The sequence below is a fragment of the Charadrius vociferus genome, unplaced genomic scaffold (assembly GCF_000708025.1).
Source record: "Charadrius vociferus isolate BGI_N301 unplaced genomic scaffold, ASM70802v2 scaffold360, whole genome shotgun sequence".
In the NCBI taxonomy this organism is placed as follows: domain Eukaryota; kingdom Metazoa; phylum Chordata; class Aves; order Charadriiformes; family Charadriidae; genus Charadrius; species Charadrius vociferus.
Window position 1 is genome coordinate 982,128 of NW_009646493.1, and position 11,438 is coordinate 993,565.

The following is an 11,438-nucleotide window of genomic DNA, read 5'->3' on the forward strand; positions in this document are numbered from 1 at the left end:
GCGTTTATGTCCCCGCTGCGGGGCCGAGCCGGAGTTCGGGAGGGCCGCGGCGGTGCGCGGTGAAGGGGCGACTCTTCGCTGTGCACCGCTCGCTGGGGCTGTTTAGGGTGGGTTATTTTTGGAGGGGGCTGTCTTCAGGCTGCTGATGTTTCCCGGCTCCTGCCCCCTTCCCCAGGCTCGGCTGCGGGGAGGAGTCGGGGGGGCTCTGCCCGGCTCCCCCGGGCTGCACCCCCCGCGGGCGGAGCATCGCCCCGGCCGGGCCGGCGCTGGGCCGCCGCCCTCCCACCCCCCCAATTCCTCCTCTTCCCTCCGTTTTTCCTACGGGCACGGTCGCTCGCTGCTTGGGTTATAGGATATTCCAAGTGGAATTGTTGTGTAGAACGAGTTGGAGTCTCCTGCGCTCTGCCGGGACTTCAGGTCGGTTAAAACCCCCAAAGGTTTTCCTCTTTCACCCTGGCAGTGTCTTCCTGAACAATAAATAGCTTATTGCTTACGTGTGTGTGAGACTCCTTAAAAAGGAGCCTACGACCTGTGTCCTTTTCCAGGAACTTTTGGCTCTGTAACTGCAATATTAAAGAACCAACTATACATTTCAGTGAATCTTTTAAAAACCCCAAAGCGTGTTTTCTTTTGCCATTATGTAAGTCCAAAAAATAAGTGATTCCTACCCCTTCTGCATCTGACGTGTTAGATATGCTTTAAAGTGCCAGCTCTTTGTTTCGATGTTACTGTACCGAATAGAAAAGTAATACTATATGGCTTACGATATGATCTAGTGTAAATTTGGAAGTATTGTATAATTGGCTGGTGACTTTCAAGTGCAGCTCTGTAGACACAAACGCTTGACACAGTGCTTGGGATGGTCAAGTGATATAAGTTACAAACTGATCTTCTAATACAACTTAACAGCTGAAATGATTTTTGGCTTCAACTGAAGTGCTTACAGAGCTGTGCTAGTGTACTTTACTTTCTGTAACAGGAATAGGTCTAAATCAACGTGGCTTCTTTAAAGCGTTGTTGTAGTTTTTGATGTGTAATGAACTGCAAGTGCATATCTCTAAATCAGAACGAGAATTAAGTATTGTCTGAAATATTCTGGAGTTGGGAGTAGCTGTCAGTGTTTCAGCTGTGGAATGCATATGCCATGTGATTTGTAACTGCGTGTTGTTAGATGGTTGGTATTTTGCATATTTTTCCTTTGTAAAAATACCACTACTGATAGTGGGAGAACTATGTTAATAAACATATATTTGTAGTGTGTGCTGTAAATAAAAATTTTGAAATTTAGCTTGATGGCTGAGAATTTAAGGCTGCAAATTAGTGAAGTTCTCCACTAAGTGAAGGAAGAATCTCTTTTGCGTATGTAAACTATTTCAGGAAGTTACAGAAGTATGTGATTTACTAGTTTACAAACAGTGTTTATGGATGTAGGTATGACTGTATGGCTGTTAATCAAAATTGTGACTTTTTGGGACTATGATAATTTTTTTAGGTTCTCATTGAAATGAGAATTTAGAGGGTAGACAAAGTTCTGCTTGCTTTTATCATGTAGGACATGGTATCTGCATACGTACTTTCCGTTCCAAAAATAAATTATATTGTCAGTGAGAAAATGAATATAGATGGATGTGGATCCAATGTCTTTATTCCATATGTCTCTACATTTTTTTGCCTACTTTGAAAGTGAAGTCTTGCATTGAATCTGAAGTATTGCATGTGTTAGAGATGGGCAAAAAAAGATTGAGTGTGACTACCAACTGGTTAACTGTTTTAAAATGCAAATTTGCATAGCTTCTATATGAAATAGATATTTTAGGCACTTGTAGAGTCACCAAAGAACCAAATAAGGTGAAGTGACCGTACGTTACAACTGGGAAATGTAAGAGATGTTTTACAAACCCATCCTGTCATGGTGCTAACTTTATCAGTGACTTTTTTCTCGATTGTAACAATTCCGTGCACTTAAATGAAGGCAAATATTAGTGGAAATGTATACGTAATAGTTCTGGCTTGTACTTTGTGTCAGAACCACTGAATTCTCCCTATGATAGTTCAGTGAGCAGGCAAATGAAATGGCTTGTCTGATTTTAACTGGGTTTGTTTAGCTTTTCAGTTTAGAATGGAACATGTTTCTCAGTTTGACTTCTTCCAGGTGTGTGTGAGAATGTCTTAGCAAAGGTTTTAAGTGCTTAAAATAACCAGCTTAATTATGTAATAGTATTTTGATGTCGTAATACAGATGGTAAATGTAATACTATTCCCTTAAACTGAAATACTGTAGATCAGCCAACTTCCTTCAGAAACTCAAGATTGATTTGGAAGAACTGTATGGCTGAATTAATAAATCCTGCCAAGATGCTGAAGGATTTGAAGTGTGTGTACTGTGCAGACAAAAGAGCCAAACTGCTCACAAATTTCTAACCATGTTGAAATTTGGTTTCTAGGGAAAAGTCCTGTGTCTAGACTTGCAAAATCTGTTAATTATAGTTCTCAAATGGAAGTGGACACATTTGCATATTATGCTTATAATTACAAATTATAATTTGGGTATACACAAATTGCATAATTTTAAATGATAAAGGAAAAAAGTGGAGCTTGACATCCTTTTAGAGTTCCAGGATAGCCTTTCAGTTGAAACAGAACAGTGTGGAGATAACTAGGATGCTGCAAGAATACTTTCCTGGGCAGTATTATTAATCTGTATTTCAGAATTAAGAGATGCTGGCATCTCTTCTTGTCCTGCCAAAACCTTGTTTTAAGCATTTTGAAAGCACTACAATCAAAGATCAGTATCCTTCATTGTTCCTGCATAGGACATGGAAGTGCTGATTTTTCTTGTTTAAAAACTCCGCTCAAGTATTTGACTTGTCTCTTTGGGACAAATATACAAGACCTATTGCTTAAATTTTGCTTTAAATGGTCACTGAAACATTCAGCTGCTGCTTAAATTTTAGAACAGAAGACTAGACTATATCCTTTGCTCTAATTAAGATGATTTACTTGTATACTTGAACATTAAGCCTTCCTAAAAAAGGATATTTTTACCTGTAAACCTTTAAACATATTATAGGTTAGAAGTAGATTTACTTTGCATGTGTAGTAAGGTGACCATGATAATAGGATTAATTTGCAGCTGGTACAGACAATGGAAACCAGAACATTATGTCCAATTATTATCTTATAAGTTCTGTAATTGAAGAACCTTGGGAAGGATGAGGTTCTGTGAAGAAGCAAGACTTCAGTACATGTTTATTTGTATTTTTCCTGTTTACAGCTCTCAGGTGCTCACCTTTATGCAAAAATCTGAAAAATACTTTTGCATGCAAAAGTGATGCTTGTTCTGAATTGAGGCTAGTTCTTCTGTTTATCATTGCAAAGCACTGAGCAGCTTTGTTTTTAACCTTTTTTGAGATGTTTATTTTGAAGGCTGATTTTGTTTGCATTTGGGGTTGTATGTGCAAGTGTAATGTTGATTGTCATAACATAGTTCATGAGTGGTGCTGTAAAAAAACCTGAAAGATCTGTAAGAGTTACTTTATCTTCTTTTGTATTTATGCATAGCATTGATTTATGACAAGTATTTTGTGAATGTTGGGTAAAGTATGTCAAATTGCAGATGGAAAAAGTTAACTGTAAATAAAACATGTTGATACCAGACATGTTTTGTGACAGGGGAGACATTAAAAAAGATGCTGGGCAGGTGTTTGGTTTGTGTAATGTTAAATGTGTAGGTCGAGAGGACCCTGTAATCAACCTTAGGGCAGCTGAAATCCTCACGAGTCCTGTTGATGAAAGACAGCTTTTACTTTTCTGTAGACTGTACCCATGGAATTCTTCCTTACGAGCTCATTTTACTGCTTTGAGGTCTGAGGTAATGTCTTAAATTGGTGAGGCTACCTTTAAATTATTGCTGACAAGATGTACAGGCATGAGGAGCCTTCCCATCAGTAGATGGCTGTATGTGCTAGCTGTATATCGGCTGAGCCGTGGGACTGGCAGTGATGAGAGGTTTGCTGGTTCTTGTGGCAAACTCTGAGTGGGAGTTCAATAATCAAATAGCCCAATACCTCCCTAGATATCGGGGAGAATGGAGTGCGAGGGGAAAACTGTACTGACTTTCTGCATTGTGGAGGATATTAACTGTCTGATTTTTTATTTTATTTTGGCAGGTAAGGGGTATGCTTGTAAAAATGTTTGAAGAAGGAACTTATAAATTAAGGTTCCATAGATCTTGTTGATTTTTGAATAAATGTGCCTTGGTATGTAAGGGCTTCTAGGTGCTTAGCAAAGATTTTCTTTAATTTTTCCCAGTTCTAAAAGATATACTTGATTACATGTAGTGAAGTGATGTACGTATTTTGTGAAATAATCAGTTTGCTACTGTATCATCCACTTTCCTCTGAGGATAGGCGTTTCATGGCATGGAACAGACATGTGGTGCCGCTCCTTACCAGTCCTAATGGTGTTATGTGTACTCTGTTGCCGAATAACCTCAAAGTCTCCTTTGTTTCTCATTGTAGTCTCAATCAAATGAGTGACACTTTTTTCAAGTGTCCTGCTCTTGGAGGCTGGCAAAACAGTTTATGAAGGTCATAGGCATTTTGTAAAGTAAATATAACTGAAGAAAGCTGATTGGGTTCTAAGATTGTTTGGAGTGTTCTATTGATTTGAATAAAACAGTAAATTTTGTAATATGCCCTCCAGACAAAGATTTTTTTTTTCAGACAGTGGCTCACTTTAAGTTGTCTTACTTGGAGGTCAACTAGACAAAAACTCTTCCATTGTCTTCTAGTAGTCAGACTTTGAAACAACAGTCCATGAAAATGTGTGTGTTAGTTGGCAGGCTCAGTGTGTTGAGAAATTTAGCACCAGTAATGGGAATTGATACGGTGCAATGGTAGCACCATAAAACCAGGGAAGGCTGACTTTGGTTCTGTTCCGATTTTTGTAAAACAGCATGAAAAGCAACAAGACTTGGAGTGAAGAATGGGTATTTCAGAGACTGTTCCTTGTGTCTCCAGCCTTCCTTGGAAGTTCAGTAACACTTCAGAACTCTGCGTTTTTGTAATGGTTGACTCTTTGCTTTACTGCAGTGGAACTGTATTGGCAAAGTCATAGGACTTATTAACAATTAGACCAAGACTGGAATCTCTTAAAAGGCTGGGGGAGTGATTTATTGGGTATTCCAGTCATGTTAACAGGGCTGCTGTGAAATGCAGCTGAAGATAATCATCCATACTTCACCCTCGGCTCATCTGCTCTGAAGCATGACTCCAGCCTGCAGCCACTCACCGATGATCACATTTAGTCTAAAGCTGACTTCTAATTCACTTGCACACTTGCTTTGGCAGTCAATGAGAGAGATCGAATTTAAAGGTTTCAAATTTAGACTGACGTGGTTTGTCACTTTCAATCCTTTTCGACAGCAGCCATGCAAATTAAAACTGTAACCTTCTGAGTACTTATTTACTGGAGAAATCAGAAAGAAGGTCACAGCACCGAATGGCTGTTCTTGTGGCCTGTGGCTTGTTTGACTTAACTTGCATGTACTTAAAATCTATGTGTGACCTTTCTGCCCTCTGAGTGTCCTGTCCTGTGTCCCCCCCAGACTCCAAATATAATTAAGAAACAAAAGAATTTAGGATGTGCTTTGATTTGAAAGAATTGGGTATCAAAGCTCAGAGCTGAGTAGCCTTGGTGAAGTATTCAGTGTGGTACTGAGTGACTTTTTAATTGGTATTTAGCAGTTTCAGTAAAAAGCGTGTTTAAACAGATTAACTGGTAAGTGACACACCTAATATTTTATGGTGAATTAAGGGACTGTTCTTAGCTGAGCTCTGCAGGAATTTTCAGCATTACTGTTTACATTATTAATACTGTTTTTCAAATGGAAAATGATAAAGGACAGGATGTTTATACTGGGTGAGTGGAGTATCTTGATAAAGTGGGGTCACCTACCCCTGAGAGCTGGGAAGGCAAATCTCAGTTGCGCAACGGGAGCTGTGCGGTAGGGGTGGTAGTACTGGGAATGACTTAAAAGACATATATTGCTAGATAAATGGGAGATTCAAGTGCATCACTAGCTAGAAAATGTGTATCTTCATGGCCTTAATCTAAGGGCGTACGGACATATGGGGGAATTTCCCTTTCTTGTAACCTTCTAGGTACAGAAGTCCATGTGTCTTAATCTTCATGAAGATCATGGAAAAAACACAATGCTTGTCAAGCTTGAGAAGGCCTGTAGGCCTCTTTTTAGTCTGATTGGTTTGAGAAAATGGTCATTAAATGTGTGGCTTGAGTGCCTTACTACCTTCACAGAGGTAAATAAAGGTGCTAAGAGGCCCTTTAATCTGGTGAAGTGTCTGCCTAAAAAAGTGCAAATGAAAAAATAAAGTATAGTGCTTTAGCCAACAGATGATTAACTCTTAAATATAGGAACTGGTAGATTTTGCATCTCTTGACATCTTGGATTCAAAATGAGATGCATTTCTGGACACTTAATCTACACTAAGTTGTTAGGCTTTTTACTGAACTGTCAGTGACTTGGGATATACAGTAGATGTAGGCTGGCTGTTTATGACAAGGAGCAAGTTAGAGTAGCAACTGGAGAGGTGGGATGAAGAAACATTTTTTTTAAGCGGAGAAAGCTGTATTTTTGAGCGTCTCAACAGCTGAGTAGTGCATGTGTTAACTCTTTGCGTTTATCCTATCTTAAAATATTCCTTTGCTTGAGCTCAACTCTGTTGTATTTATCACTTATTGTTGTTTTGTTGTCATTTTTATCCTTTTACCTTGTTGTCAAGGTAAAATTAATAAGAAACTGGAAAGTTAAATGGATTTCCTTCCTTCCTATTCTCCGTTTCCAGTTGCTGTTTCGCTGGCTGCCTTCCATTTCTTATTTTGATGTGTTTATCAGGCTTTTTGGCTTCAGCTAGCAGCTCAACAGGAACAAAGTTGCAAGGCAGCAAACAAATGTCAGTTTAATTCTTGCAGTTGGTAAATCTTTCACTTTTTTGGCCTATATAGGTGTTCTTTTATAGGTCTTTTCTAGGAAGCATTTCTTGACAAAATAATTGGAAACCTCAAAGATTAGAAATTTCAGTAAACCTATTGTTCTTGCGCTTAATCCAAAAAGAAAAATTGTTATAACTGCTGCTGTGCTGATCTTGGTATAATGTAGTGACAGTGAAAATCTGAAGTTGCAAATCCTTTGAGAATTTACCGATTTTCTTTAACTTTATTAATCCATTTGTATTGTACAAAAGGAGTAGTCAGTAGAGGAAGGTGCCTTTTTGTGGGCAAGACAAAGAATATAGGAAGAAGCCAGAATTGCTTCTGTTGCTCTGACGCTGCTGCATTTACTGAATGCTTGTAGAATAAATGCAGTTTCTTACTGCCTCTGATCATCCAGCAATAGTACTCTGGAAAGCAGATGTGTTTGAAAGCAAAAAGTTTTAGGTATTTTCAGCCAGTTATTCCTGCTGTTGTGCAATAATAATGATGTTTTTAAAAGATGTAGAAATGGAAGGACTGCTTTTAATGCTGTCATTCTTGCTTTCATGTGTCTCCTCCAGTTACTGTGATAAAGGACAAATGTTTGTTACTGGATCGTTTTGATTTGTCCTAATTAGAGGCAGTCAACTAGAGGTGGCAGTGAAGCACCAGTCCTGATGCATCTCTGGTCAGCAGCCTGGTTTCTGCTCCCTGAGCTCCTTAACCCTCAGATACTGAGGATCTGGTCTCTGTTTTTTTTCTTCTGCTACCAAAACAGGAATGATGTGCCCTGTTGTATGCAGACTTGAGTGATGCAGCTCTGTGGGGTAAACCAGTGAAGTTAAAATACAAAAATCAGCCTTTTCTGTTCTGCCCACCTCTAAACTAATGTTAAATGATAAATTTTGCTTTTGCAAAAGTGAAAAGTACTAAGCTCCATAATGTCAGTTTGGTTCTTTAATGTTTTTGTGTTTAACTATACCCTATACCCCTTCCTGAGTTTGAAGAAAAGCAGATTTTTCTCTTCTAGACTTACCTTCACACAGTTTGAGTACAGTGTTCTTGGTACAGTCGTGGAAGTTCAGAAGCCTGGAGTAGTTTTTCACTTTACTAATTATCTGTTTAATGACTGCTTCCAGCGTGCTTTTTTTTTTTTTAGGATGAAGTCCTAATTTCAAGGAAGAAGGTAGTGTCATAGCGACTTTTCTGTATTCCTTACAGGGATTGACCGAAACTTTGGTGGTAGGTGGAGTTGTACAAAGTGAAAGTTTCTTACTAATGATTTGATTCAGTTCCTCCATTTAAATCCTGATGTGTGTGGAGGATCTAATCTGCTTGACTCTTTGCTTCACAGAAGACAGGTTGCGGTGATTTCTTTAGCTCTAATTAACACTTGCTGCTTTTCTAGAGGGATGCTGATGATACCCTAGGCTGACTAGTTTGCAAGGTGAGATGTGGCACCGTAGTACTAGATCTTGGGACTGGAAAGGGCTACTATGGTCCAATTTGTCTTGTGTAACACAAATTGGTCTTAAAGATTCTTTTCACTTATCATACCCTTGACCTTTTTATTACACCATGCATCCATGGTCTGGAAAAATGATTAGGTTTTTATTGGCCTACTGTATAAAAGCATACAACAGAAGATTTATGTTTTTAAAGCCTGCTGTATCTGTTCTTCAGACACTTTTTCTGCAGATACTTGACGTCTTCACAGAAGCCTGTTAGTACCATGTGAAACAAATGTTGGGAATGACATAGGTATAGTCCTTTTCTGTATAAGTATTGACCTTTTCTGGCATGATTTACGCCATGATGCAGTGGGGGGTGCAGACGGTGTGGCCGACACAGTGCTGATGCCTGGGTCGGTCCCTCCGGGGCTCCCTGGGGAAGAGGGGGCTCAGCCCTGCCAGGGATGGCTGCACACAATTGCTGGGTCCCATTGGTTTTTGCTTGTCACAGTAACTCTTGCAGCCAGATGTGTTCTGTCTGCTTAAAGCGCTGGTCCCTGCTGAAAGCTGATATTTGGTTAACTGAGACTTCAGTGTGTACAGAATCCTTTTGTCAGTATTACTTTTCACATAGCTTCACTATGTGACTATAAAAGCTGATGCTCAAGGTGTAAAGGCTTTAATTGGTAACTGGCCTGTTTGAAATTAGCATTGGTTGCATCTATGCCATCTCATAGGTATTTGTCTTTACTGCTCATACCTCGAACACAAGGTTAGGCTCAAATGTAGACAGAATGCTGTGGCTGTAGTACAATACTTTATCTTTGGAAACCCTGTGTCCGAAGATATGTTTGAGATGTGGATGGGAGCTGAAATAGCTTTGGCCTGTGCTGTTCTCTTGATGTATGCTTTAACTAGTAAGACTGCTGTCAGTCAATCAGAATTTGATAAGTGTTGAATGAAGCTTTAAAAGAAATACTTCGTCGGACTTTTAAACTCTAAGCTTTTAGAGTCATAATGGTTTAGGTTGGAAGGGACCTTGAAGATCACCCGGTTCCAACCCCTCTGCCATGGGCAGGGACACCTCCCACTAGACCAGGTTGCTCAAACCCCTGTCCAACCTGGCCTCGAATACCTCCAGGGATGGGGCATCCACTTCTATGGACAACCTGTTCCAGTGCCTCACCACCCTGACATTAAAGACTTTCTTCCTAATATCATATTATTATCTGCTTATTAAATGGAGAGTGCAGGGAAACTACTGTCATGTTATTTATAAGTTGTTTCTTCATAGTTGCACTTTACAGAATATACAAATCTCCTGAAATAATAGTCCTTGTTTGGAACACTAAGTAATAGTTATATAGTTCAATATAAGGTTAATTAAAATTGCTGATGTGTTTCATTATCACATAAGTGGCAAGTAGCTGGCTGTGAGATCAGCTGTATAAAGAGCTCTAGACAAATTATACTTTTTAAATTAATGCCCCTGATAAAAGAAAAGGAATGTGATGTGCTTTCTTAACTAGTGGATCATAGTTTCTTTAGACTTCGGTGGTTGGGTGAGTGTTATGCTAACATAATGTATTTTCTGCCTCTGTGTAGCTTGTAGGTGTTTAAAGGCACTGATCCCATATTTTTTGTCAACATGCTCAAAGCAATGACCAGAGCTTTCAATGGCTGGTTGTGTAGGCTGGAACCCTACCTGTTATGATGTCTTGTATGAAGATGATGCTGAGAAGTTAGCTGCTCTAGGCACTGTCTAAAGTACTCAGCTTTCTGGATAGCCTCCTGCTTGGTCTTCTGGGGAAAACAGTGAAATGGATAGAAAACATTGAATCAGAAATACTTTTCTTTCCCACTTGGATGAAGTAGGATATAAAACTACAGGTTTCACTCTGTACAGTCCTTTCAGAATCCTTTACTTAACTTGATATTATAGTATGGGAGTAATACTTGGCTAGAGCTAAAACCAGTAGTTCGGAGTGAGTAAATTTTTCAGTGTAACTGTTTATTATTCATAAGTCTGCAAGTGGTGCTAATCATGTAGGTATGTCCTGTCAGCATTTGCATGAGGTATTTTTGGGCACCTCATTTGGAAGGTGTTGGTGCTGTTATCAAAGGAGAGATTTGAAGCTTTTTTGAAGAGTCATCTGAAAAGAACAGTGCAGAGAATACAGAAAGCAAACATAGTCCGTTTATTCAGATTCAGCACCTTAAAATGTGGCTGTGCATACTTGTCAGTAATAGATGTCAAGCTGTGTTGTAATAAAACAAATGTTAGAGTATTATTTTCCCTTCATTTTATTGATGACTAATTAGCTATTTGAGCTGTATCAATTATAGTCAATCAGCTTTTGGTAATAAGCCATTTTCCCTCTTCACCTTGCAGTATTTCATCCTCCAGACAGCTATCCTGACATGGGAGAAATTTTTACATGTAACTAATTGAACTCCTAACAGAGTAGTGAATGCAATTTCAAGCTAAGCTGTGAAATGTAGAAATAAGAGCAGATGGTCCCTTCAGAAAAATAGATTAAAGAGAATGGATGCTCCTGGCCAGCTACGTAGTTAATCCCTTGCTTCTTGTCAAGAGGTGCTGCCAATGATAGTTATTAAGCAAGGATAAAATAAAAGCTGTATGAATTTAATAACAAAAAGCTTTTCCTCATTCCCAGCTCTTTCTGATAATTTAGTGTTATGTTCATATTTTTAAGATACAGCTATAGTAAATTAGAATAGTAACCTGTTAAATTGGTTGTGTTGCTTCAGAAAGGGATTCTACCAAAAAAAAGGCAATCCTGGGAATGTACTTCCATTTATATTTGGCAAAGATTCATTCTACCATTGCTGGTATTTTCTTACTCTGTGAAATGCTAATGATTGAGTCTTTAAATGCTCATGTCAAATTTGGTAGAGGTATTTGTGCCTGTATTTCTCCTGACGGTTTGAGGAAGAGTTTAACTTCTCCCTTGTTAAATGTTCTTTCCAGAT